Here is a 26272-nt window from a genome sequence, read left to right as displayed (position 1 = left end):
CTCTGGTTGGGGACCTGGGGTTGTGATATTGGTAGCTAGTGGACTTTGGAACCTGACTTTTTTTGTTGCCGCTATACGCTTGACTTTTTTGTACATCCTTATCTGCTCCAAAAAAGGAGAGGGTCCTGAGGGCTCTGGTTGATTCGATGGTTCATCTTCATAATTCTCAGTCAATCCAGTGTTGGCTGAGGCAGTCTCAACCTGGTCAGAGTTTGAGGTCCCAGGGATCTGTTTATCTGAATCACTATCAATGTCCGAACTCATAGGTGAAGAGGCGAGACTTCTAGATGTTGACCTCGAGACTTCATCATATTTTGACTGATACGTCAAATGTGGATGATGAAATGTGAAGCTACCTTGTATTTCCCTATACACCCTCCTTTACAACTGAAATCACTGCAGGAAAAACAAACATGCAATAATCCCAACTTCACCACCTTTTACCTTAATCTCAATAGTCAAAAAACGCATAACATGTAATTGGTAATATTCATACACAAAAAACGTATGTATATATCTCTAGCCTGGGGCAAAAAAAATATGTTTTTATCTTATGTTTTCATCTTCTGATCACCTTTATCTTTCATCTTCTTTTAATTGGTGATTTTAGATTTGTTTTTGTTTTTTGTCAAAAAATGATCTTTTAATTTTTATAAAATATTAAAGGAAAATATTGTCAATTTCCAAAACCACCATAAGTCCATAGAACTGTGCCTGTCGCCTCACTCTGATGTAAGAATCAGTAAAAATCAGTTTGTAAAAATAATAAAATAAATATGATGTTTAACAGTCAGTCAGGAATTGTTTGGGAAACAGTTCTTGGTGAAGTGAACCTTCATTCTCTGTAGATGGGACTTCTTTTGGGGTCATCATCTTTACCCCCGTCTTTGGTCCAGAGGGCTATCCAGGGGAATCCATTCCACTAACATCCTCCAGGGATCTGAGCACTTCCAGGGATCCAGGGATCTAGTGCTTCCAGGGATCCAAAAATTTCCAGGGATCCGGCACTCTGATGGGGAAAGCAATTATTTTTCTAGAGTAAAAAGAAAAGACAACTTAAGAATCAAGTACATCGATCCATTTACTTTTCCCTTGTTAACTCGATATCTGAAATCAAATTATATTATGTATACAAATGCACATTGTGCATGAAATACCATATAATGTAGCAAGGACATCTCTTTAGTACCATCTGAAATAACATACATTAAACACACTAATTCACAAAGCACTTTTCAGGCAACAGTCTGAAACACAACACTCATTTCTCTTAGTTGCTTACTTATATCTTTGTTCACTAATTTTATATATGTTTCCCTTTTTATCTCTTCAATTCTCATTGTGATACCTTTAAACTATTTACACCTATTCAACTGCTATGTTAATTCTATCTCATAGGTAAGCACTTTATTTTTCACTCCCTGCTAGTCTCAATTCGCTCTGGCCTTTTCACCTCATGTTTTGGGTGAAAGGGACTAATTTGATTAACTTGGACAAACTGTTCCACTGTTAATTCTCCCTCCCTTTCAGCAATTCTGCAGACCACAGGTGAAACTGTACCCATGATTCTATATGACCCTTGCCATGCTGCAAGAAATGTTAGAGTTTTTATTCTTATCTTTCGTAAAATTAAAATTGTTGACCTGGTCTCCTATTTCATATTCTCTCACGGATTTCTTCCTATCGTAATATGACTTTAAACTGTCAGCAGCTTTTTCCAAATTTCGCTGCACACATACAAATGCATACGACAAGGGCTTTCTCAGTTCTTCCACATATTCATGAATTGTGGATGCATTTACAAGAAACTGTTCTTTTGTTCTGTAAAGTAAGTGTTGTGGCAGAACCATTTTTCTACCTGTCAAAATCTTGTGGGGCCTGAGATTTGTTGATTTTGAGGGCGTGGACCTGAGAGCCATTATTACCAATGGAAGCCTCAAATCCCAGCTAGATCCCGCTTCAGCTACAAACTTTTTCAACATGTCAGCTATCGATCTGTTACACCATTCCACTCCCCCTGAAGGGGAGGGCCGGTAAGAAATGCGTAGCTTCCTCTTCACACCCAGGGTTTGCCAAATTCTTGTCATTATTGAACTGACAAATTACTTCCACGGTCTGATTCTATTCTTTGAGGTAAACCAAATCTTGAAAATTATGATCTACAAGTAAAGTGGCCTCCATTTGCGCACTGCAGTCTGGCGCTGGAATGCACTCCACACATTTAGACATTAGACCAGCAGTATTCAAACTGTGGGTCGCGACCCTCCAGGGGTCCGCAGGTGCATCCCTGTGGGGCACTGAGAGCTCAGCATGAAATATAAAAAAAGATATTTTTTTTTTCTTAGATTTGAGAAATGGGCAGGGGTGGCTCACATGGTCGGGCTGAAGCATGAAACTGTCTCAGGCAACAATGAAAAAGTGGCCCACAGTTGTAAATGGATATTCATTCCTTTAGTCACAGACTGGGCCTCATTACAACTATGGGGGTGCAGTAACAACGGTGCTGATAAGCTACCGGCACCATTGCTACCGTACCGCCATAGTACGAGTTGTGCTTGAGGGTGCCTGACAGCCTGCCAGGTCTGACCTGGAAGGCCATGCAGCACCCATGAGCAAAGCTCGTCGATGCACCGGCACCATTATTAACGGTGCCAGTGCATCCGAGCTCCCCATTCCCATTGAGCCTTATGGGGCTCATATGGGAATGGGGATCTACCGGTAAAGGCACCCGCGAAAGGGCAATTATCAGGTCTGCCTAACTAAGCATGACCCGGCAATTGCCCATTCGTGGGTGGCGGACCCGGATGCAACTCCGGCGGCAACCGTGCCGGTTTTACCAGCACAGCTACCGCCAGTGTTGTAATGAGGCCCACTGTTTCAATAGTACCCAAGGGGGTACTTTGTGTTAAAATGTAAGTAAACTGTGATATATTCAGCCACAATGGTCAAAATTACTAACTGCATAGTTAAGTAACTCATCAAACTGGTCCACATTGGCCAAAATGGTGGCCCATTTTGACTGGCCCACATTAGCATTTAAAATGTTTGGTACACGCATTGCCCTAAAGGCCAGTCATGGCGGCTCTTCCATAATGGCGAGGGGACGCCCTCCCAGTGGCCCCTCACCCATTATGGAGGAGCTAAGGAGCCAGCCCAGTGAAACAGTGAGCACTCCCTCAGCTGCCTTTTCCAGCTGATGGAGTGCTCCTGGGCTGGCTGAACTGTCAAAGGGAAACACTGTTTCCCTTTGGCAGTTCAGTTTAGTTCCCAAGCCGCACATGCTCACTGAGCCATGCAAGTGCTGGGGCGTTTTGCTTCACCAGCATTGCATAGCTCATTGGAAATGCTGGCTGGGGCACTGCATGTCTGTATGTCCGAGGGGGAGCTCGTGCACCTCCTCGCACATACGGACAGAGCAGCCTGGAGCAGGGCATTTCAGCACCCACACGCAGGCCAATGCAGAAGGTACGTTTATGTTCATTGTTTTTATTTAAACATGTACATGGATGCGTGTATGCTTATGTTATGAGTGAGTGTATAGTGATGGATGCTCGTGTGAATGATAGAGTGATTGCTGTATGAATGTGCAGCGCCTTGCGTACACACATAATCATGTTGATTGTGTTAGGCCAAGTGGGGCCCAGGGGACAGGGATGGTATCTTTTTACTGGACATCTATCATAGATGTCCAGTAAAAAATGCCATGCCTGCCCCCTGGCCCCCCCAGCACCAATTGCAAACTGTTTGGCTAATTACCCATTTTTTTTTGTTAAAATTATGCTCTACAATGCAACATATTAACCCATTATTTAACAAAAATTCACAGGGGGAAACCCCCCCGAACTCCCCTTTATTGGTTCGGGCTCACTCAATATGCTCGGTCGCTATGGCATTTTTGGGGGAAATATTTATGCCCCTCCACTTAAAAAAATCACCAGCCGCCACTTGCCCTCAGACTGTGTTGGGAACAGGATGGGGGAACCCAGGGACTATGGTGGGAGCACAATGGGCGGGAACCATGGTATAGTTGTGGGAGCAGAGTGGGGAGAGCCCAGGATGTCTGATGGGATGAGGGAGCCCAGTGACTGTGATGGGAGCAGAATTCGGCACGCAATACCTACTGTCCATTTGGCATTTCTGGGGGGTCCTGACCTGCCCAAATTTTGCTCAGGGGGGCCCCGGCCAAAAAAGTTTGAAGACCCCTGCATTAGACAAAAGACTGTCAACATGTACCTGTTTCCCCTTGATCTCATCACAGGGCCCACATAATGTACCTGCAAATCGGACCATGTGTCAAACTCCTTTTCATTAATGGTGCTCTATGAACTGGTGATACAGGCTGAAACTATGCCCACACTACACACCCTCTGGTGTAGAGTTCAACATCTTGAGACATATGTGGCCAATAGGCATAATTTTCTAACATTTCCAAAGTCTTCTGTGAACCTCTGTGTCCTGCAGTTATGGCATTGTGGTCATGATGTAACATCGATCCCCGAAATGACAAAGGCACTACCCATTAGATTTGGCCTGTTACGGATTCTCTAATCATCAGTTCATCTTGTAACTAATTCTCTTTTTGTTTTTAAATAACACCCTCAATTCCTCTTTCCCTTTGCAGTCCTCTTCAGACAGTGGATTTTGTTCTGCATCTAGGAAATGGTTGTAAAATTGGCCTACAATAAGATCTTCCTTTTCTGACGTAATCAAGTCTTGATATGAAGTATCAAAGGGCCATTGTGCCAAAGGCTGTTCAACTGTTTTCAGAGTGTTTGAGTGTGTTATTAGATCCACCTGTATTTCACTAAGCAGGTGTTGAATAGAAAACAATTCCTCCATTACAGCTCCAATTTTGGCTAATTGATCAGCCTTATCCTTACCTGGTGTTTTCAAATGACCAGGTATTTCTCTCCAATGTTTTATCAGATAATTTCCAGACACAAGTTTGTCTATAGCTTGAATCATCTTGCCATGTTTAAGTGACTTCTTGTTATATGTGCACATCTCTTTCACCTTCCAGCCAGGTAAATACTCCACAAAACTATTTTGCACACAATCAGAATCAGTGACTAAACTATTTCTTTGAGTCTATTTTCTACTGTTGTAGATATTGCCTTATAAATAGCAGCTAATTCTGCCACTTGACTGCTTTTGTGGCCTATCCTCATGCTTACTCTTGAAATGCTGTCACATTTAAACCATACATTTCCTTTTCCTGCTACAAGTTCTTTTTCAGTATCATTTCTACATGGTATGGACATCCATCTACATATGCACTTAGTACATCCTTACATCTTTCTTCGTTGAAAGCCTTGTTTGGGTATTGCTCAAATTCCATTAAACTTGTCTCTATTTCTGTGTCATCAGGCGCACAGACAGCTACACACTCATGCAACTCTGCTAGCCCTTGAACAACTGGACTATTTTTATTTTGTCAATATCTAACTTCTACTGGTAATCCCTGAAGTTATTCTTGACTGGGCCAAACTCCCTGATTTGATTATCTTTCTACAATCAACCGCTCCCCTTGAATTATGGGACGGAAATGTTGTAATGCCCAGACAGTGGTCAGAAACACTTTTTCACATTCATTCAATTTGGTCTCTACCTTCGACAATGCTTTGTTAGCATGTGCAATGGTTTTGTTATTTGCATCGTGTTTTTGATATGGCACTGCTGACAAAAATTGATCTGCGAAACCTATTTCTACAAAGAAATCTTGGTTATTCATTGGATATGCCAAACATGCCGCTTTCATTAGTCACCCTTTTAGTGTGGCCACTGCCTCACTTTGTTCCTTTTCCCATTTGCAGGGTACACCCTGCTTCAATAATCTTGTCAAAGGTTGTGTAATCTCTGCATAATTTTCCAAAAACATTTTACTGTTGCAACTTGTCATTCCTAACAAGCTCTCTAAACTTTTCAAGTGAGTGGGATATTTTAGTTTCTGAATTGCTTCCACTTTTTTTCTTTTGTGGGTTTAACCCATGTTCTGTCACTTCATGACCTAGGTGGTTTATCCTTTGTCTGCACCACTGTGCTTTTGGTAAAGATATTTTTTTCCCCAGCCTTCTGTAGTTGACTGATTAAATGTCTTATCTCATTGAAATGGCTTTTCATATCCTCATGTTTGATTAGCACATATCCACATAGACTATAGACTATTGTCCCTCTTTCAGAGTGCCTTGCTCAGAAATATCCCAAACTCACTCCCACTATTGACATACCCGAAAGGGGTCCGGAACCATGCATATTGTGATTTGTCAAATGAAAATGCTAATACATTTTGAATGTCTTCAGCTAGTAGCCCACACCAGTATCCAGCTCTAAGTTATAAAGTGGTAAATACCTTTGACCCGTGAACCTGTGCAGGACCCTGATCAATAAATGGAAGGGGCCACCTTGAAACAGGTACTTTTCTGTTCAATTCTCCTTCTGGTAGTGTGGCCACATGCAAATGAGTCAGCCCACAGTCATAGGCATCTTTGGCAAAAACCTGTTTAAATTCCGTTAATATTTTCCTCAATTGGTCTTTTTCTTCTTCATTTTTGCAAGCATCTGCAGCTTGAATCTGCTCCTATACCTTTTTAGAAACCTCTGGGAAGTCCTCCAAAGGAGGAACTTCTGTACTTTCCACCAACTGTGTGGCAGTGTCTCTTTGGAGAGTCGATATACTCAAATATTTTGGAATATTGACCTCTACTTCAATATGCTGCTTTTCACTTTTAGATTCATCTAATTCAAATAGAATACAATCATCCTGATAGCAGCATACCATTTCACTTGGCTCATAAGGCTACACAGACTGAACCTTAAAGATTGCTTTAGGCTTAGACTCCAATGATTCTGGTAATTGACTGTGTGCAGTAACATAGCTTTCAGGAATGTTCCCGATCACTGGGTTACTAAAATCAGCAGTGTAGTAAGATTTCTGTACTGTCATTCCAAATGCAGAATTCTCTTCCAAATTAATATCTTGACACCCTTTATTGTCCACCAGGATTTGAATGGCCCATCCCCAGTCTCTATCAGTGGTGTATATTCACATTCTAACCCTTGTTGCTTTATGGATACATTTAGGCATACAAATGCATCAGAATCTTTTATCTGTTGTCCCTTCTTGTATTTGAATTCTATTGTTAATTGTCTGGTAATGCGGGAATGCTAATATCCTTTTTCACCTGGAGCTCAATTGCATATGGTGTCATTTGGGCACAAAGTTAAGCTTGTCTTTTGTCTTCAAATTCAGGTACGGCTCCACTCAACCTGGACCAGATTTTTGATTTAGTAAGTCTAATACCATACACATTCTGTGCATGATGTAATTTCCCAAATAACATTTCTTTTGTGTTGCACTCATGATCCACATAGTGTGATGAATGTTCTTAGAGACAAATGTAATCTTTAACATGCATCTTCCTACAATTCTTCGTCCCAACTCTGGGTCATCTAGGCCAAAAATGTGTTGGTTCTTTATTTTAAACTTTGGTATCTCCACTCTGTCAAGTATTTGCTGGAGTACCTTTTAATTAATGCAACTCCTTTCATGCTCAAGCTCCAAAGTGGCCTCAATCATTTCAGAATGCCCATTCACATGGATAGGGATCCATGGTTGCCATTCTCCCGTGTGTATTTCTGAGATTGTTGAAATGCGTTTTTATTGATTTAACTGTGGAGTATTATTTGATTTGCATTTTTCTTCATTTAGATAAAAACGCAACATGTTTTCATCTATTTCTGTTTGCCAGTTTTTCTTAGGGTCCAAATAAATCTGCAAAGACTGCTTCTCTTTTCTCCTCGCATTTCATGCTGACACATGAGAATGACAGTGACACTAGGCACACAGCCATTCTGAAGATATACTTCCACTGCACTTTCTGATTTAGCAACGGTGTGGCATTCTTTATACTGTTGCTTTGGGTCATTATTTTCTTGGGTCTCAATGGCTTTTAAGCTAAGGACCACAATACTCCATTTACCCCATCAATGGGGGGGGCGATAATCTCTTCAGGCAATTTGTCCCTATGAGAAATGATATTTCATTAATAGGTGTGACCAACACTTCCTGTCTCATCCGATGCTTCCCTATATTTATGTGAACCTTCGATAGGTATCTCTTCCCCATTGAAATTGTGCACGGGTCCTTCATTTTGCCTCACCTTTACATGATTTTGTGGGGATCTCCCTTCATTGATACTTTTCACCAGTTCGTTTGAAATTATTGTTACTTGGGCACCTGTGTCAATCATTGTAAATGCATTCAATTTTTCTTCAATAGTGATAGGAACATAGTACCTAACTTCAACCTCTTCTAGTATGCATAAAAATGTGAATTTCTACTAATTTCAGGACTTACTTTTCTGAGCTCTTTTTTACTTGTTGCTAGGCAAATGTGCATATGAAATCACATGTTACCCTCCTTTTTGCCCACTTCATTTTGAATTGAATCGATATTGTAGTAATATATTGTGGTAAACGTATTATTATATATTTTTTTTAGTGGTGAGACTAGTTGGAAATGATGGTCCGTACTGTAAATTATCTGATATATGGGCACTACTTGCATTGCTCGAAGGTTAATAAATTCACCCCATCTCTATGATCGGGTTAGAGCTTTTCCAAACACAGAGCATAAAATACTGCTTTTACAAAATTACCCATATATGTTTTTATGTTCAACTAAGAATGTGGGATATAACGCGGATAACTCTCACTGTGACAACGAGATCGGGACTCACTCCCCATCTTGTCTTACGGTAATGTCATCACGCCATTCATGTGCGTGGTTGTCATTAGCAACCTTCTCTAACAACATAGGCTGCCATTCCACAGCGGTTTTGGCAAGAACACGTACCGCTTACTGAGTAGGCTACTCGTGGTGAGTACAGTGGCTTGCATTTCTATAACACTGATGATAAATAGGGTGACTACATGGCCTGATTTTAGGTTCTTATCTGTCATTAGGAGATATTTGGAGTTACGCAGCCATTTGCTGATCCATAGCTACGGACTGAAAAAACCTTTCCCAGATAATTACAGGCATTTTGCGCTTCGTGTGGAGTGACAAGTAAGTCGTATAAGATGATTTCCCGTACTGCTACTATCTACATATATACAGAATGACTAGTTACGCTTCCTCTTCTCTTTACCATCTAGAATGAATAGGTACCTTTTTCCAAGTGAAAATAACAACGAGGGAATTGTTGTCCCTATTATTAATTTTGGACATTTAGACGAGGTGAGATTAGACACTATTCCACTTTACTAACGCATTTCTGATTTCATTATTAATAGTAGGTGACTCCCAATATTTGTCTTTTCAGAATTTCCCCTGGTCAGAAGAGTTTGATAGAACACTTATCAACACTGCTTTAGATGCTGATCTGAGATTGAGGTGATTAAATAATATTTGTTTCATATATAACGATGTATATTATGACTTACTGAATCCCATTATCTGTTATACTACAACCATATGAAGTAATCATGACCCCCTGATGAAGAGCGCATCAGCTCGAAATGTGTTGGGCATTTTATTAAAGAGAAAACGATGTATACCACAGGACTGTGTTTGAAGATGTCTTGTTGAAGAATATTTATATGACTAACAGAGTAATGTACATAAATAGTCCTTTTTGACTTATTGCTTAGAAAGTGTAAACAACCTTACTTTTACATATCAAGTCATATTGAGACCACGTATTTAACTTCTACATATAATATTTGGCTTTAATTAGCCAGTGATAGTGTGCAGGGCATGGGGGTTCCCTTACTGTGGGAACTTTAAGCTATATTTGCATATTCTACGATCCATGTGCCAGGATCACATTTTCTCCTCTTCTCCTCAAGATCATTATGTTTTTTTCATATAAGGCCAAATTACGTCACTCTAAATACCCACTAACAAGGTGAGTGGTGTACATTCTGTTTCAGATCACAATCTATGTCCTGTCACCCTCTTACACCCTGTAGTGCTTCTGCAATGGGTGTGCTCTGCATATTTTCTGGATCAGTTCATGTGTTGTCATGGAAGTGCATGTTTTTCCTGTTGTTAGTATGCATGTCATTGCATTTAGGAAATGTGTCTCATGATGGGATGCATCATATGCAAGGCAAGTGGGTACCCTCTGCAGGTAAGTGAAGCGTATTTGCAGACGTGTGGTTTTTGGATGTGAGTCTTGTCATGCGTGTGATCACTTGGGACAGACTTGTGGGGCACCAGTACTACTACATGGGTGCATGTTTCATGGTGTGATTCTGGTGATAGGGCTTGGAATGGTGTTTGTATGGATTGTGGGGCCACTGGTTTCATATTCAATATTGTGGTAGTTCCAACGGTGTGGGCCTTTCTTGGGTGTTTGGTAGTGGGTTGCAGGGCCGGCTGTTGGTGGCCTGTGACAGGTGTTGATCATTGTGCTGGTGTGTGTCTCATTGCACTTTGACCATCTGTACTGAGTGACACTTCACATCCCTTGCAATGTGTGTGGGGTTATGGTTAGACAGCACATTTGGCATCTCTTGCTTAGGGTTCCCCAATTATGGTGTGCAGCACCAGTTACAAGTCACAGCCATGGGAACATTTATGCACATTTTTGGGATGCTATGTTGTGTACCAGCACATTACATTTAGCAGTGTAGGTGTTCTCACATGCATGCCCCATGCATGCTGCACCATGATGTTTGCAGCTTCAAGTTGAACATGGCTAGGTGCATGGTACTACAGCATAACATTGAATGCAGTATTTGATAAATTGTATGCTGTCACACACACCGTGGGTAATAATAAGCAGCGCTCAGATACCTGAGGGTTTGTAGCGCTATATAAAAGCCTAATTATTATTATTATTATTATTAATGAAGTCTGAATTGACCATGCACTTTTTGTTTGCATCCTACATTTAACAGGCATTTATCCTTGCTTGCAGTATCACATTGCTTTGTGTTATCTGCTTATGTCTTCTTTGGCAGTTGCCTCGGTGGCCAGCCTTCCAAGCTGACATTGGTCTCTGTGAATTGATGCATCAAGCATGATCCTGCTTGGAGTGCAAGAGGTGAGTATTTGTATACTAGCATTATTGTGATTTGCATCATGGCTGAACTCTACAAAATCTGCAGGGAACTTGCCAGCCCATCCACAGTATCTTCTGCCCCAACTCCTTTCCAGTCCCTTTGTAATGCACTAGTCACTCACTTCTTTTAAAAAAATCTGGACATACTGAGCATCCTTGTCACGCACTCTTCCAACACAACCCTACCCCATTTGACCCCCACAACTCACCCTCCTCCTTCCTCCTTCTCCTTTGCTCCTGTCTCCCCTGAAGAACTAACCAGAGTTGTCAACTCCATGAAGGTCTCATCCATACAGGTTATCCCATGCTCCTCCAGAACCATCAAAGGCAACATCTCCTTTCTCACCCCTGCTCTTGCTAATCTCTGCAACTACTCCTTTGCTAGTGGTTCTTTTTCATCCTCCCTCAAGCACTCCCTTGTGCGCCCCATCCTTACAATACCATCTGCCGACCCTTCCTGCCCAGCCAACTACCACCCCATTTCCATCACCCACTTCCTGGGAAAACTGCTTGAGAAGTTGGCCCTCCCCCAACTCAATGCCCATACCGAACTTGTTGGCGGTCTACATGACCACCAGTGTGGATTCCACGCTTCCTGAGCCACAGACACTGCTCTCCTCAACACCCGTGAAGAACTGCTCACACCCCTCAATTCCAAATCCCCTGCTGTCCTCATCCTCCTTGCTCTCTCATCTGCATTTGATACAGTGAACCATTCCATCCTCATAAAAAGGCTCCATGATACCCCTGGTATCTCAGCGCGGACACTGGACTGGCTCATTCCTACCTGACCATTCCTCCAAAACCATTCTGGGCCCTTTCTCCTCCCCTACATTCTCCTCCACCTGTGGCGTCTCCCAGGGCTCCATTCTTTTGCCCTGCCTCTTTAACATATACATTTCCCTATTGGAACGCATCATTGCCTCCTTCTTCCCAACTTCCAGTGCTACGCTGACAACACACAACTCTCCTTCAAACTTCCTACTGACGCACTTGCACCTTCCTTCCTCCCTAACTGCCTATCCACCATCCAGGCATGGTGCACTGCTAATGACCTCTGCTTCTACTCCAGCGATACAGAGTCTCCCTATTGGATCCCTTGAACCCTACTTCTTTACTTCACTCTGGCCTTCCTCTATGGGCTCCCCCCGACCCCTCCTCTGAAGCCAGGAATCTTGGAGTCATCTTCGACTCCTCCCTTTCCTTCATCCCTCATATTCAGGACATTATCAGTAGTCCCTCTTTAAGCTCTTCCTTCTCAAAGTAACAGTACCCTTTCACATCTTCCCCCAGAGACTCAATATTACCTGTGCTTTGGTTCTCTCCAGGCTAGACTACTGCAACAGCCTCCTCCTTAATCTTCCTTCATCCACCCTCCAACCCCTCCAGCTTACCCAGACTAGGGCAGCAAGACTTATCCTTGGCCTCAGGCTCAAGGACCGCATCTCTCCTGCCCTACAAGGCCTTCACTGGCTCACGGTCTGGGCATGGATTAAATTAATATCCCTCTGTATCATCCACAAGTTTATCTGGGGCTGGGGACCACTCTATCTTCAACGCTTCTTGAACAAATACTCCTCTTCTAGACTCCTGCGTTCCTCTGGCACCAACACTCCATGTGTCAAGCAGTTTGCTGAACAGAGAGCTAATGGTCGATCAGTTTCCTCTGCGAGCTGCCTTCTGTGTAATCTCCTCCCTCTCCCTCTGCGTCTTGAGCAGGACCTCCTTACGTTCCCAAAAAGCCTCAAGACCTTTCTCTTCTCCTCTTCCTTCTCCTCCTCTCTTGCCTGCTAATCACACAGTAGCGTGACTGATGCGCAGGGCCCTTATGTATCCTCGGGAACTTGACCCCCCACATCTTTCATCCAAGCTGCTGTCTATATACTGCACTTGCTCAGGCTCAGACCACCGGAGGTTGCACTCATATTTTTCTTTTCTTTTCTTAGCACTTCACCTCAAGCACTTCTCCATGAGCATCTCAGCACTTTTTCCCTTACCCGCTTCCCCTCTACACTTGCACGCTCTGAGCACCCACAAGGCATAGTAGGTTTGTCTCCCCTCTCAGTAATTCTCATGATTTGTTTGTACTGTTTATTTTATTATTCATCTTTGTTGTCATTCATTGCCTACCTTCCCCTGTCCCCACCCTGTTGCCCTGTGAGTGCTTTGAAACAGCTAATTGAGTGCCTAAAAAGTGACCAATAAATACATGAATAAATAAATGTTCTCCCATGACTGTGTTCAGTGCACTGTCCCAATAGTATGCAGGTGATGGCATGCCTTGTCATGTCATTGGTAGCATTTCAGGGGGGCCTGCATTTTTGTGGGCTCAATTATCTGCATATGTGTTGTCTTCTCATTTTCACACAGCATGTTGACTGATGCATGCGTTGTGTATGTGCCATTGTCTAGTGAATAGGGATATGTGACATGCACATTTCCGTTGTGTCATTGAGGGGGACAGGCAGTGTGGGGGATGTTGTTGTTTATCAGTGTGTGTGTTTTGTGTGTTTGATTTGCATGCAGTGTGCAGGTGTTGCTGCATGTGTGCTGGGACACATGTTGATAGTTGTCTAGTGAGTTGTTGTTTGCATGTGTTGTATGTCACTAAGGGGTGCGTGTGGGTCTTGAATTTTTGGGCGCATGGATGTCTTAGCTGCACTCTGTGTCATTTTGTTCATTGTCTGCAGATTGTTCCGTCATGGAAGGATGGCTATTTCATTGAATGAAATTTGACTGTTGACTGCATGCCAAGGGGACAGGTAAGAGATGCATTTATCTTGATTGTTATGGAATGGCTACTTTAGTTGCTTTATGTCTGGATGTGGTAATTATGGTGGGTCACATTCTTTGTCACAATTGTCTATTACCTCTTGTTAATCGTTTTGTTGTGGATGGGGTTTATTGTGGTCATGTTGCCATTTTGAGTAACATGTGGGTCGATACTGCACTGCCTTTGTACACCACACGATAGGGACATGTTTGTGCACATCATGCACATTCTAGGACATGTGTGCACCTATATGCAATTGTGTTTGTTGTATTTTGTGTCCATGTAAATTATTGAGGCCATGTATGGCTTGCAGCTCAGACATGATTTTTCAGGATTTATCGCTGCTTACACATTTGACAGGTATGTTAGTCAGATCCGGCAGAGCGCCAGGAGACCGCTATGGTGTGGTTAGAGCATGGTATAAATATCCTTTAACATTATATATGGGATGGTTTTGGTGCCAAAGAGCTGATTTAATTAAATTGTTGGCATGGTGGTAGTGGTGTCCTCCCTCTTCAATGTGCTTTTTAGAAAAACACAAAATTAATTTCTTTTACTTCTAAGGAATGCACACAAATGTGCACCTCCTGTGAAAACAAAGAGAAAATATCGAGGCTGAGTACCCCAAAAGGAAATACACCGAACACAGGTTACAAAGGAACATACAAAGATCTTTAATTTATACTGAACAGTTTCAAAGGACAAAACAATCAGATAGCTATCGGCCCTCAGTACAACACAACGAACTCCAGCATGGTTTGGTGTGCTCAGCGAGTGGGACTGTACATTAGAATTAGTCGCACTTTTATACCCTTTGCGAACATGATGTCCAACCCTCCTGTGGGTTAATATTCGTCTAATACATTACTGATCTAGGGTTCATGCCAAGTTCACACATCTATATGCTTAGGGTTTGCCTTTAATGCATTCGCCAACAAGTCTACACGGTAACAGTGTATTTTAGGATCCCTCATAGAGTCTTCTCAAACATTAATACAATGTAGTTAAACAAGTGTTCTCTGTTCAGTATTTGAATACATTGTTCGTAACCAATGCTCGCGGATTAGTTTTATTGGCACGAGTAATCCTTTACACACAGGTCAACGAAGGACAAGGTCTCAGTTCACGACCCCAACAAGTGGCCTGCAGGCAAGTTACATATTAGTTGTACGCAGAGGTCAAGACGGCCATGTTGTATTTCGGAATGACATCGTCCACCATTTTAACTCACAGGGTGACTTTACAGAGAGAACCTAAAATGGCGGATTGACCTAAAATGCTGGTTTACATTTTCTAAGGTCAGGACCTTGCAACACGGATTTCTTCACAAGTGGCTTACAAGCAACTTGGCGTAGGCCAATATACATATATTCATTGCAGTAGGAGGCATGATATGAGTTCCCGTTTGACAAACCCTCCTTTTGGCCTATGCCAAGTGCTAACCTACTTCTGATCTCCTTGCAAACAACTCCATGCATCATCCTCCATGCACCCTGAACGCTGTCAGAAATATCTATTGCCATCAGATCATTCGCTAAAATTTCTTTTAACACATATTCCTTGGAGTTTTTATCTGGGGCACGTACCTTATGTCCTATTGTACCTATCGCCTGTGCGCAACATCCCCCTAGCATCGAACATATACTAGCTAAACACTGGATACAACAACAAAGGAACAACAGAATTCCCAAAATGATCCGTAAGACCGAAAGAACCTTCCAACCTCAAGATCGCAAGAAGTCCCAGAACCAAGCGCTAAGATCCCAGTTTCCCTCGGGAACATGCACTTCTGAACTAAGGACGTGCAGATTTTGTATTGCTTTGAAGATAGTTAGGGAGGAATCTGGCACGAAAACATAGCAAGTGGACCCCACTAATTTACACACTCCACCACGTTCAGCAAGAATGACATCTAATGCCATCCGGTTCTGAAGTGCTACTAGTCTTATCGCTTTCTGTTCTAATGTCATATTATAGAGTATGACCGTGGTCCGGTTGATGGTTCTCTCCAGTACTCTAGCTAGTATTCTGATGTCTTTGGAATTCGCTATCTGCCCCCAAAATGGCAGAAATGATTTTGCTACATCTCCCAAGACCTGTGCTGGAGTGTCACCATTCTCGTCCCGCCGTGGACAAGACTTCAAAACCTCTACTGTACTAGCTATGAACACCCCGGGCAACAGGATCCCTAAATAACAGGTTCCCTGCCAATCCCTGGGTAACCATGGAAATGCTACATTACCGCAGTCAAAGTAGACAGGTTCGCCTACATACAAAGGTCTTTCTTCCCCAGTCAAATTTGCAACGTTGGCACAACCTTTAAAATCTCCCATTGACTGAGTACCATTCCTCTGTATGCAGAAAGAAACTGAATCGGGGCTATGGTTAACAGTGTAAGAAGGAGGCATAGCACCCTTATTGCCTATCGGAGCCATTTTGAAGGGAATCAAAGATTGAAAGGGACAAGACAGTCTATCAGAAGGCCTAATAGAAGCAACGTTGAGTTTACTCCTATTTGCGAAAAGCGAGCATCCCAGGCGAGTCAGAACACGTTTCTCAAAACTATTCAAATTAGTGCCATCAAAGTTCCCCGAGATGCTATTGTTCCAACAGCCAAAGAACAGTGCTCTAAGAGAAGCATAACAAGCAGTTGTCAAAGGTAAAGGGTGAATATACCAACCTAGCCCCTTATCCCCGTGTTGCGGTAAATGCGAACAAACCCAACAGTCGGACCTATTAAAAATGGCATGTGTAGCATTCATGATAAGTAACAGCGTATTGTTATGATACCTTTGTCTATGCTGGGAGTCCCTAGGGGACAGAGTATGCAAATGTACGAAGGGAGTAGAAACAGTGGGTACATTTTCAGTTGGTAACAAGGACTCTAAAGGAAGAGTTTCATCGAGGTACCATAGGCCTAAAACAGTGACTATTATAAAACCAAATATTATTATAAAACACAGCAATACATTTTCGGGGCCCAAGTGCTTTGTCCATTATCCCGGCTGGTCACACAGTCATTTACAAGTCCCATATGAAGCGGTGGCAGGCATTGTAGTCTTCAAACGGAAACCCCCAATGTTCGTTGCTGGTGACCTCCCGGCCGCGCGACTTCTTAGTCCTTACACAACCCTAGCCAACAGAATCCCCTTTTCTCAAACAATTATTTGGGCAAAAAGCAAGCCCTCGATGATTCATTTCCTTCTCCGAATGCACAGCTGAACTGTGCTGTAAGTCTATCAGATGCACAGCAAAACCTTGCCGTAAGTCTATTTCCTTGGACGCAGATTTACCTTGCTTTTCCCGGTACTGATTGATCCGGAATCAATGTGTCGTCACTTGCCATTGGAAGCAACGTATCAAGAGCAAGTGAAGATGCAGAATTCGAAACAACTGTTTCCGGAAGTGAAATATTTGGAGAGTGTGGAGACAAAATGACGGGTTTGCCAAGCCTCACGGGCTCAGAGAGATTCTCTGATGCACTCTCAGCGCTATTTACTGCTTTGGGATCGTTGGTTTCAGCATTAGCGAGGGGTTCTTTTTCTTCTGTATCGTGTGGCACTGGGTGAGGAAGTTTCTTGAGGTGCGACGCATGGATCCAATGTTTTCTGCCTGAGACACGCACTGCCGTTTGAGTGACCAGCAGGACCTGGAATCGGCCCGCCAACGAGGTGCAAGGCAGGAAGAAGGCTCAAATACCTTGGTAAGCACCCAATCCCCAGGCCGAATGCTGTGGCCCAACCCTCGTATCGCACAGGTGAAGCCTCTCACACCTGGTGATAAATCAAATACAGGTTTTTAGTCAACTGGCTGCAATAATCTGAAAGAAGTACATTTTCAACATTTTTCAAGGATCTACATTTAGGAAGATTCCAGATATTGGCAGGTCTCCCCATTACCACCTCAAATGGAGAGAGCCCAGTCTTAGTTTGAGGGGTTGTATGCATGGCTAGTAACAGGATCAGTAAGGCATCCGGCCATTTTAGTTTGGTGCCGGCACACGTCTTAGCGAGCTTGTTCTTGATGATACCATTGTGTCTTTCTACTAGTCCGGCGCTCTGAGCATGTCTGGCCGAATGGAACCGTTTGTCGATCTGTAATGCTGCACATATCTGCAGAATTACAGCAGCGTCAAAATGTGGACCATTGTCCGACCAGATGACTCTTGGTAGCCCGAACCGAGGAAAATATTCCTTTAACATGGTTTTCGCAGTAGTCATAGCTGTAGCATCTTTGACAGGGAAAGCTTTGACCCATTTACTAAAAGCACAGATGACAACTAACACATACTTCATATTGTTACAACGTTCCATCTCAATACAATCGAAGTGAATGACTTCGAAGGGGACAGAAGGTGGCCCAAAACTTCCCCTTGGAGTTGATGTCCCCTTTCCCACATTGTGCTGTAAGCAAATCATGCAGTCCTGAACATAGTGCTGGGCAATTTTTTCGAAATTTTGTCATTTGCCCAAACTTTCTCTAACATTTTCGTAACCTCTGGGCACATATATGTGTAGGGCCATGTGCCATAATGACCATCATCATCACATAAGCGTCAGGGAGTAGCCATTTCCCTTCAACTATGTCCACCCAACACCCATCATCATCGAGTTTCCCCAAGCCTTCAGCCCACTTCTTGGATTCTTCTAACGTGGCATCGGCTTGGATATCCCGTACAGACCCAACACCTTCGTCCATTGCATAGGCATTTACAGTCTCCCTTGAAACATACATCTCCGTAAAGAGATTGGTGGCATTTTGTCTAGCTATTTGATCAGCGAAAGCATTCCCTTTTCCTATATCATCTAATCTTTCGATGTGCTGCACATTTCATGACAGATAACTGAGAAGGGAGCGCAAGCGCTGAGAGCAGTTGTACTATTAGGGAGCCATGTTGGATCTTTTTGCCATGCGAAGTTAAGAACCCTCTCTCTGACCAAAGTCTCCCAAAGTTGTGAACCACCCCAAAGGCATACTGGCTATCAGTATATATGTTTACTGTAAGCCCTTCGGAAAGTTCACAAGCTCGGGTCAATGCTATAATCTCTGCGGCCTGCGCGGAGTTATGCGTGATTCTCTTGGTTTCCACGACCGTGCTCAATGTGGTGATTGCACAAACAGCTGTGGATGTACCATCCAGAAGTCTGAAGCTGGAGCCACCGCAAAACAGAGCCTTGGAGATTATTCAAAGGAGTGTCTTTTAGATCAGTTCTACCCTTTGTCTCTTGTTCGGTAGTATACAGTCATGTGACTCTTCATCGCCGCAAGCAGTACCTTGCGGGAAAGGTAAGAGTTCAGTTGGATTAAGAACACAACACCTCTTAATTTGGATGTGAGGAGCAAACAAGATCAATTCATATCTCTTCAACCGTGCGGAAGTGAGGTGTTGCGTTTGGGTTCTGTTCAGTAGAACATCTACAAAGTGTGGCACCATCAGGGTTAGATCATGGCCTAGGACCATTCCCTCATTCTGTTTTACAGACGCAGCAGCAGCAGCGACAGCTCGCAAACATCTTGGCAAAGGGCATGCTACAGGATCAAGGGCGGAAGAAAAGTAACCGCACGGCCTATTCTTCCCTCCATGTTCCTGCGTTAATACAGCCAAAGCACATCCATCACATTCATGCACAAACAACACAAAGGACTTTTCATAGTTTAGTGTGCCCAAAACTGGTGCCGAGCACAATGCAGTTTTGAGCAGATCCAATGATTGCTGGTGTTCTGTGTTCCACGGCAATGGCGAAGAAATGCCCTTCTTTGTCAAAGCCAACATCGGTTTAATCACTAGTGAGAAGTTTGGGATCCACAACCTACAGTAAGAAGCCATACCTATCAAGGCTCTAACTTCCTTCTGTGTATTTGGGACAGACATGCCAGAAATGAATTGTATCCTTTCAGGTGTCAATCTTCTTCCCTCCTTTGACCTTCTGACAACAGTATTGAAACTTTTTAAGCAAAGCTTTGTGACCATGTTTAGCTAGATGAATAAGCAACAACACAGTGCCCTCCTTACAAGCACTCTTGGAGTCTGCAGCTAAAAGCAGGTCATCAACATACTGAAGCAATGTACAAGTAGAGGGCAATTCAAGAGTATCAAGCTGTTCTTTCAAAGCCCTACTGTAGATGCTAGGACTCTCTGTGTAACCTTGAGGTGCACGAGTAAATGTAAACGAGTGTCCCCCTAAGGTGAACACGAACAAGTATCTACTGTCCTTGTGTATAGGAATACTAAAGAAAGCATTCTTCAGATCCACAACACTAAAGTAAGTAGCTGTAGCTGGAATCATGGTTAATATTGTCGTCACATCAGGCACAATTGGAAATTGTGGAGCGACGACTTTATTAATGGCATGCAAATCAATTATGAAACGGAATGGAATTGCATTATCGCCTTTTTTGTACACGAGTAAAATCGGACTATTACACAAACTACCTGGAATTTCCTCAATTACCCCGCGATGCACAAAATCGGAAACAATGCATTTTAAAGCTTGCTCGCCCTCAACTGAAATCTTTTACTGTGGAATGTGTGGCAGCTTAATTCCATGTTTCAAGACTATTTTAACAGGCTCAATCTGTAAAACACCGAAATCATTGTCGTCAATTGCCCATAAGCACTCTGGTACATCAATGAACTCTGGCGGCAAAGGTCTGGTTAGGAATTGAGAGACAGAAAGTTGCTGTGGTGAAATCGTCACACGCACTCTGTCAGAAGAACAATGAATTATCGCATTTAATTCTTTCAACAGATTCAACCCCAGCAAATTCTCTCCACAATTCGAAGTCAACAGAAAAGGACAGTGGTCCGTAAAGGGACCTAAAGAAATAGGTACCGGTGAAGAAACTTGACAAACAACTGGTGTGCCTGAAAACCCTACAGAAACATTGGTTTGCCTTGACAGTGGAATGTTTGGAACCCGGGAATGATCAATGGAACACTTCTGTGCTCCATTATCTATCAAAAACAGATGTTTCCCATTTCCCACTACCATTTCAACGTAGGGACCTTTCTGATCAATGGGAATAGGTGTAGGTTCCAAACCCTGCTTCGGGCAATCCAAACGAAATAGAATGTCATCAAAAGGAAGCTCTTCAGATAGATATGCAGCAGAAGGATGATCAAATATTTTTCTAGTATCCACACTCGGAGTCAGATTATCCTGTGAAAAAGGTTGCTGAGGATCCTGTGCAAACTGACCTCTACCAGGGCCCCCTAAACCCATATTTCCGAATGTGTTATTCGACCTCTGTCGAAGGACTGAGCATTGTGCACGCCAATGACCCTCTTGTCGACAATAGGCACACTGGTAAATGTTCACAGGACCCAAGGGCACATTCCCTTGTGGAACATACTGACCTCTAATCTGCGAACTACCCCCTCTGGGGCCTCTAACAATTTGCTGTAATAATACTTTAGTCTTCAAATCACCTTTTCGCTTCTCAACTCTATCTTTTTCATTATTGACACGATTCTTGTAGTACTGAGCCATGTGCAGTACTTCAGATTGGGACTTCGCCTGCCAAGCTCTCTCAGAAGACATAATTTGTGACTCGATGTCAGGCAGCAATCCACGCACAAATTTGTCCACAAATAATCTTTTCCCAGACTCTGTGCCTAAGTCTTGTCCACTGAAATCTGAGAATACCTGTTCGAACCGATTAAAGTACTCGGTAGCACCCTCAGACTTCCCTTGCACAAAGGCCGTAAGCTTGTCCCAGATAATCCTCTTCTCGGGAATTATGGTTTTTGTTAAAATGCAGGTTCCAGGCTCTTTAAGTTAACTTCATGTAAGTTTACTTCCAGCTTAATCGTTACAGTTCCACATGAAGACATTAAGGATATAAGCTTAGGCAGACACCGGCTCCCATCACCCAGGGCCAGCCAGCTGTAACTGTCTCTGAATAGAACACTCACTAAGAATATTCTATCATCCACACACAAACATTCCACACAACATCACCAGCTACATCACCAGAGACAGGCACAATACAACACACCTCCCTCCTTTACAAACCTAACCTGCACAAAACAAGTCACACACCTCAACAAAACTACCACCTTCCAAGATGAGAACGGACACTTCCACAGCCAAACCCAACCAACAAAAACATCACACCCTGACAAACCGCAAACCGAATACCCTCGCAAAAATACTATCATCCATCTGCCTGTTCCTGCCACAAACAAGCAACTGGGCTCTCACCCCAGGACTGACCGACCCTGAACTGGGCTACATCACCTACATTCCTGACCACCATACAACTGCTTCGCCTCCTACCACCTGCCCCCGCCTACAACAATGCGGGTGTCCAGGCTGCCACCCTGGAGTCTCCAGCAGGCCTCTAGACTGCCACTCTAGAGAACTAAGACCTCAAAGTCTCCAAAACATCAACCACAACCTCACACCAACAGGGAGTACTGAATGGAAACACTGAACATCACTCAAACCAACAGAAACACCCATGGACTCAACACCATACACACCGCACCATACCAAGATGTACAATCCCTCCAAACGCATTGAGAGCAGTGGCCACATACTCCCAAAGCGAACATCAGAAACTGGTAAAAACTGAAACAGTATATTTAGCCAGAATGACATCCTCACCCAAGTCAAATTATTGGAACCAAAAGGCAAGACAAAATCCACAATTAAAAATCATAAGTAACATAGAAAATCATTTACTCACCAGCTATGGACATACCACTCTCACTATCACCGGGTCATTACTAGGCGTCCCCAGCTACCCCTTCAACATCAGCTACCAACAGTCCAATATGATGAGAAGGTTAAGAAACCTTAGAGAAGGCGCTATCTCCCCTTAAAACAACCAACATAGTTGTTCAAACTTTACCTAGCAAATGAGATAAACTCATCTACCAAACCCAACTCCAAAGTTAAAAGACAAGCATTCTCCTGTACTGCAAAAGCATGGGCGCTACCCCGCTCTAGAACTACATCCTAGCAGTTCAACTTTTACCAATAACCTAACATGAGTACACCGCTTCATGTAAACTTCATGGCACCAAACATCATTGTCCAAACCATACCAAGCACACATTACCCAAGAATTAACACACATGTTTAAAAACAGAAGAACACGCATAACCCATGCTAAATGTGAGTTCAATCCGTTACCAAACTCTCACTGACTCTCTCCCCATCCAGATACAGATATTGTATATTATATACAATATTATAAGAGTCAGATTCATAACATGCATTCTAAAACAATAAAATGCATTATCCATATTTTGCTATAAATGAAACAAAACACCAAACCCAAAACTTGCATGAACCTAAAGGTCGATAGCCATTACTAGGCTCCATCACAACCTTAATGTCCATAGCGATTAGAGCTCCAAAGAAATCCCTACCACTCCATGTTGCTTCATGTAACTCTAAATGCTGCAAATCCTACAAAAAAAAAACTTTAGTTTTATCCATCACATAGAAATATATTGATGTGTGCATGCTTAACACCAACACACCTTTTTGCAAGCAGAAGTCCATGTGGGAGGTTGCTCTCCACTCCAAACCTACAATTCCTCAAAAAGGTTAAGTCTATCGCACAAACGCACAACTCGACCCCATAAACTAGTATCAAACTTGTAATTTCTCAAGAAATTATGCCGAATATCCAAAAACACATCTCCATATAAATTACCATACTGCCGAATATCCAAAAACACCTCTCCATATAAATTACCATACCACTCAGTATGTAAGAGATCACGAAAATGACATCCACAATTCAATACCAAAATGTTGCAACAGATTTCTTTTTACATTGCACTGCAGATATACCTAGTTTAATTTAGACTATATTCTATATACCAATCCAAGCCCTCCATAATGACATTGCCTGCAGAAGTCACCTTAATTGCTGGCCGCTACTGGACATCTCACTAGTTGAGACGGAGCGGCATGGCTTCATCACATTGCCGCATCCTCTCCTGAGGCAAAAGCAACTCTCTGATCATCCACATCTCTGCCATGCCGTTTATAGCACATGCGGTTTAGGTCCTACAAGACCTTATGTTCTCAGTGGGCTCGGCTCCAAACCTCAGTGAGCCGAGAACTCCTCCTCAACTCACAACAACTCGACAACTTCGAAATGCTTGACACAATCCGCCTTGGAGACGAAGCCAGTACCAATGCCACGCAAAAATCTTTCACATAAAACCGCACCCAGTGCGACATCATTGCTAACGACATCACGTTTCCGGAGACAACATTATGCAGATTCTCCGGCTCAGGGATTAGGTGCCCAAGGTTTCCTGATCACATGCAGTGTGCAGGGTCCCTTACTTTAACCAGGAAGTCATGTGTCACTCCATTGCTGCACAGGCCACCCCAGCTTCCATAGAAGGGCATTTACATAACACGCCAGTAGAACGTTAACAGAAAAGCGTTCCCATCCTTTGCCAACTCCCTAGTCTTCAGTGTGATGTCATCAGTCACAAACACGCTGCGGAGCCATGCATAACTCCCATTGAGAAACGATCAGCGTGTCAGGTACCGGTTTGGAAATCTTCACCACATATTACCCAGCGACCCAAAATCTGATTTTCTTGTGTGCTAGAGGCAAAACCAGCAAACCGGACAGTGCCTGTGTCTTCTTCACAAGCTGTGGGAAACATTCAAACAACAGCTTAAAGTCTCCAATTTACCGATGGGTTAGCTCCCCCTTCCAGAGCTCAGGCCCAGCTCTTCAGGCTTTAGTCCATGAGCACTTCCGATGTGAGCACCCTTAAAATTCATAACCTCCAGCAGGTTCCCACCTCCTGATGGCTTCCCGTTATGGGAGTTTCAGACTCCTTCTTGGACATGGGTCAAAAGGCACATTCTTGCAAATGTTATGGGGGCCAACACTTTGACCGACCCCTGTTCATCAGCTCTCCATCCTATTGCTAGTTGCTGGTCCCTCTTATGCTGGGGCTCCTTCCCTGTTCCTGCCCACTACGCCCTGTGGAGGGATAACTGGGTTTCTCCCTGACGGGCTCCAGCCTGTCCAACAGCTATGGGAGCTGGTCCCAATGACAATGGGGCTTTCTCCCTCCATGCGCCCTTGCACTGTGGGGACCGTGTCAGGACCTCTTCCTGACGACCGCTTGGGCCCCTGGCGGATGGGACTTATGGTTTCTGGGGGAGGTGTTGTCCTTCTCCATCAGCTTGTCCTTCCTGCACCCCCAGCAGCAGGGTCCTCAGTGCTACAGCTTGTGGCACGTGTGTTACCAAAGCCATCCTCGTTGCCATTGTTAAAATGCAGGTTCCAGGCTCTTTAAGTTAACTTCATGTAAGTTTACTTCCAGCTTAATCGTTACAGTTCCACATGAAGACATTAAGGATATAAGCTTAGACAGACACCGGCTCCCATCGCCCAGGGCCAGCCAGCTGTAACTGTCTCTGAATAGAACACTCACTAAGAATATTCTATCATCCCATCCACACACAAACATTCCACATGATATCACCAGCTACATCACCAGAGACAGGCACAATACAACAGTTTTCAATTTTGCAATGATTCTATCAGGCAAAGTTAGTATTACCTGGGGCGGTCTCTCACCAGCTGGCCTTTCTCCATCGAGTCTAGTTATGTTAGCCCATGTATCTCCCAACCCTGGTACGTCGTCTATAGTCCTAACTTGTTTCCACAAATCTACGGGCAGAAGTACAGGATATAACAAAACAATGTCACCCAGGGTGAATACTGAGGACTGCAAGACAGACTCTATTTCTTTATAGAATCCTGTCAGATTTTTCCTAATGTCAGGAATAGATTGTCTAATAGTGTTCACTTCCTGTCTTGAGAAAGGGACGTGAACAAACTGTGATACATAATGTGCATGAATGTTCACAGCAACTATACCCACCCAGCTTCGGCCGCAATCTCAACCTTCGGGACAAATGTCAGAGGAACCTCTCTCATAGGCAACTGAGAAGTAGGCAACTCCGGACGCTTACTAAGCAACAGAGCTAAGTCCAGCGCTAAAGCAGTCGAAGAAGTATCAAGTGAAAAAGCTCTCTTATAAATACTCAATAACTCTATGGGACGACTAATCTTTCTCTTCACACAATCATCCTGCAGGTACTCTATCATTACCACTATCACTTTCCTCTGCATTTCTGGCGTATACTGACTGTATGTGTCATATAGCTCAACTGGAGCTATCAACATATCTGAGATCCATCTAAGCGCGTCTTTCATACAAATTCGTACTTCCTCAGATTCCGATTTTTGATAAGGAAGGAACCGTTTCTGTACATACATACTTTCCCCCTCGTCATCCTCATTCTGTAACCTTTCCAAATCCTTTCTATACTCAAATATCATCTCGACATGCTCATTTACTTTCTCCACAGTGTCTCTTGAAAACGCTAAAGTGTTTAGATCTCGCAATCCTTGTGGGAGATCTGTATTA

The sequence above is a fragment of the Ambystoma mexicanum genome, chromosome 12 (assembly GCF_040938575.1).
Source record: "Ambystoma mexicanum isolate Mex_15411 chromosome 12, UKY_AmexF1_1, whole genome shotgun sequence".
Lineage (NCBI taxonomy): Eukaryota > Metazoa > Chordata > Amphibia > Caudata > Ambystomatidae > Ambystoma > Ambystoma mexicanum.
Note: the sequence above shows the minus strand (reverse complement) of the source record.